The 4243-nt window shown below is 43.5% G+C and overlaps 1 long non-coding RNA gene across 1 annotated transcript; it reads left to right on the top strand.

Annotated features, from left to right (window-relative positions):
* Positions 1-1529: 1529 nt before the first annotated feature.
* Positions 1530-2396, top strand: LOC137546660 (uncharacterized). The gene is made up of 3 exons (XR_011026317.1): positions 1530-1603; positions 2219-2269; positions 2359-2396. It is a non-coding gene; the product is annotated as an uncharacterized lncRNA (long non-coding RNA).
* The last annotated feature ends 1847 nt before the right edge of the window (positions 2397-4243 follow it).

The raw sequence follows: 4243 nt of genomic DNA, 5'->3' as shown, positions 1-4243 counted from the left end.
TGCCATGGAACCACCTCTAGGTCCCATGGCCTACGACAACTCCTGCTGCTCCCAAAAACAATTGTAATCAGGATTGTGATTCAGCCACCACTAAAGCCAAAGTTATCAGCAGGACTGCCAGGGAACTAGTATTTGTTTAACCAGCTGAGCGGTCTGGACGAGCTCAGCTCGTCCAACACCGCCAGCGGCTGCCGCTCAGGCCCTGCTGGGCCGATTTTAACGAAATAAAAAGCAGCACACGCAGCCGGCACTTTGCCAGCCGCGTGTGCTGCCTGATCGCCGCCGCTCTGCGGCGATTCGCCGCGAGCAGCGGCGAAAGAGGGCCCCCCTAGCCGCCTGAGCCCAGCGTAGCCGGAACAAAAAGTTCCGGCCAGCGCTAAGGGCTGGATCGGAGGCGGCTGACGTCAGGACGTCGGCTGACGTCGATGACGTCACTCCGCTCGTCGCTATGGCGACGATATAAGCGAAACAAGGAAGGCCGCTCATTGCGGCCTTCCTTGTTTATTCTGGGCGCCGGAGGCGATCGGAAGATCGCCTCCGGAGCGCCCTCTAGTGGGCTTTCATGCAGCCAACTTTCAGTTGGCTGCATGAAATAGTTTTTTTTTTATTTAAAAAAAACCCTCCCGCAGCCACCCTGGCGATTTAATCAGAACGCCAGGGTGGTTAAAAGGAAACATCCATTAGGTTTCCTTTAACATTGTGGAAATTGTTCCGCCGGAATGCGGATTTCCGCGGAATACCGCCGGAATGTAGCGGTAGTGGAATTTCGTTATAGCGGAAGGTGGAATTACCACGATATCGGAAATCATCCCTAATTGGTACCCTTTTTTTAAAATTTGAGCACCCCCTCTTGAGGATTCTCTGCACGGCCCTGGTTTGCAGTATGATAGGGGGTGCACTCCAGTGGCGTAGCAATAAGGGATGCAGAGGTAGCGACCGCACCCTGGACCAGAGGAACCCAGTAGGGGCCCTCCTTCAACGGCTTTATTAGCTCTTTATTGGTGCTAAGCTGGTAATGATCACCTCTATATGTTCTTTTGATTAGTTGTACCTATTAATAGACTGTTCTTCCTCCCCTGTTTACACCCCTATGACACTGCAGCTATCCTTGGCAGGTTTTGGTGCTCCTTATAAATTTTTATGTATAGAGTGCTTAAGAGGGCCCAATGTAAAACTCGCATTGGGGCCCAGAGCACCTAAGCTACGCAACTAGTGCACTCAGCTGGAACAACTGCCTACTGCTGCTTACAATCCGCTGATTAATGCCCCACCAGTGAAGCCACTGCCTAAGATTGGTTAACTTAAAAAGTAAATCTCAAATACACAATTGTGCTGAAATACATCTGTAACCAGAATGAACCATGGCTGACCGGGAGAAATCTACCAGACACTGACACAGTAATTTGAAAGTAAATTAATTTTATTGAGACTCAGAAATAAAATTTGGTCCACGTACATATAGTCTCAACCAATGAAAAATGTTACAGTATTCTACAATACAATCCAGGCTTCTTATATTCTTCTTTCTTTGCAGTAGGCAAATCCAGATGGCATCAGAAGAAAATACCCAGCTCAGCAAATCCAGCATGCCTTACTATCACAGGTAAGTATCTGAACTAAAATTACTACTACAACGATCCAATTAGGTTACATTCTAATCCCGTATTTTAACTCTTCTAATGAATATCTATAAATACCAAATTAATAACATGGATCCCAGAGAGACACCAAGTGAATATCAGTCTGCGACTCTGATACTTAAATACTAATTTTTCTGATCAGCAAAACTCTACTATTGCCCATTTCCCCTGTTACCATGGTACATCCCCATATTACCCTTGAGAGCTATTCTGATTAGGCCTCCCCACAGTTACTGGAAGTGTCCAGATATGGATAGATGGGTTTGAAGAATAAATAAAATTCATTGGTGAATTAATAAATAAAATTAATAAATCAATAACTAAGGGAATTAATAAATTGATAAATACCTAAATACATTAATGAGCTAGTGAATCAATAGATTAAGTAAAATAAATACATGAATAAATTAATGAATTAGTTAATCAATAGGTTAGGAAATAAATAAATAAAGTAGTGAATTGATAAAATATAATAAATAAATAAAACTCTCTCTCTCTCTCTCTCTCTCTCTCTCTCTCTCTCTCTCTCTCTCTCTCTCTTTTCAGATGATTAACAGTTTGGCTTCTTTCTCCTGCAGGTAAATCCTCACAGATGATACTCCAAGAGGAAAGAGAAAAAAATCAAAAAGGTGATAATGACTGAAAATAAAATCATTTTTTATAGTTTTTCCACCGATAAAAATTCCTCTGTGAAATCATGTATTTTTCTTCTCCACAGGATGATCCAGATGCCAGCGATACAGTCTTCCCACAGGTAATTAACCAATAACTTTGATTTATACTGGTAAGTCCTTTTTAATTAATCTCTTCTTTTTTTTAGGTTTCAGGAACAACTGCTGGACCAACCGAACTAAAGGGGAGTCTCTGGCTGGAATGATCCTGGCCACTTGTAAGAGAGCATTGCATTTATATAGCACATATAAGCATATATAAGCATATATATATATATATATATATATGTATGTATGTATATATATAGCAGGTGGCTGAGGCCTTACAGTTTATGTAAGGAAAATTGGGACACAGCTTTGGAGTCAGTTCACTCCAAGGTAACAACCTGAGGTTAACTTAGCAGGCATTACTACAGTCAATATGATTATTCTCAGTTTACCATATTAACCACTTGAGGGCCCCAATCTTTTCGCCCCTTAAGTGTAAAGATTGGTGTCAGCAACACAGATTTTTTCTGTTCATTGGTGATCTGCAGTATCACCAATAATACAGATGCTATACCTGATTATGTGGTGATCTGCAGAATCACCAATAATACTAGTATAGCTAGACACAGGACACCCAATGTGATATAGTGTTTGGTGCAACAGTAATCAGAGAAGTTATCTCCCGTAAGGCGGGAGATACAGACACTACTGCAGCCAAGGATTCCCTGAGGGGCAGGGAACCAGGCTGTACTGCAGCCAGTGGATACCTGAGGAGCAGGAATCACTGTCTGGGGTAATATTGATGATGATTGGTCTGCAGCTAGGGATTCCCTGAGGAGCAGGGAATCAGACTGTACTGCAGCCAAGGATTCCCTGAGAGGCAGGGAATCAGACTGTACTGCAGCCAGTGGACCTTGGATAGGTAGAGACCCACTGACCCAGAGCTGGTGATCATAGGCCTGATATAGCAGCTAATAACCACCTGTTGATCAGGCGTCACAGGTATACAGTAAGGCTGATCACCCAGGGGCTAGGTGACAGCCAGAAAGGACAGACAAGCCAGGTCGGCAACACACGGACAGACAAAGTACAGTAGTGGAAGACTGATTCGGTATCCAGGTACAGGTAATGTTGGCAACAGGTAATCAGATGGGCGGAAGTACCGAATCAGAGAACAGGAGAGTAGTCAGGAAAGCCAGAGGTCATAACAGGTAACAGTAAATATATCAATCCTAGTCTTAGGTGTGAGGTCCTTGGTCTCAACACCTGGGAACTAGTCTAAGAGATGATAGTAACAATATAGCAATCTCCTAGTCTTAGGTGTGAGGTCCTTGGTCTCAACACCTGGGAACTAGTCTAACACATAAACAGTAGCAAGCAATAGTACTTTAAAGCTATCAATGGAATCTGACTCAGTGTGAATTCCCAGCTCCGGCTGGTTCTAACACACTGTGGGATCTGACTCAGGTCTGAGCGCTCACACGTATATGTTCGCAATGCGCCAGGCGACGGAAATTGATTTTAATTGTTTTTTTTTCACAAAGTGTCATTTTCCGCTAACTTGTGACAAAACATAAAATCTTCTATGAACTCACCATACTCCTAACGGAATACCTTTGGGTGTCTTCTTTCTAAAATGGAGTCATTTGTGGGGTTCCTATACTGCCCTGGCATTTTAGGGGCCCTAAACCATGAGGAGTAGTCTTGAAACCAAATGCCGCAAAATGACCTGTGAAATCCTAAAGGTACTCATTGGACTTTGGGCCCCTTAGCGCACTTAGGGTGCAGAAAAGTGCCACATGTGGAGATATTTCTCCCACCCAGCATGGGTATGTGTAAAAATACACCCCAAAACACATTATACTACTTCTTCTGAGTACGGCGATACCACATGTGACACTTTTCTGCAACCTAGGTGCACTAAGGGGCCTAACGTCCTATTCA

This window comes from Hyperolius riggenbachi, chromosome 1, assembly GCF_040937935.1.
Source record: "Hyperolius riggenbachi isolate aHypRig1 chromosome 1, aHypRig1.pri, whole genome shotgun sequence".
NCBI lineage: Eukaryota > Metazoa > Chordata > Amphibia > Anura > Hyperoliidae > Hyperolius > Hyperolius riggenbachi.
Note: the sequence above shows the minus strand (reverse complement) of the source record. Positions and strands in the feature narration are given on the sequence as shown.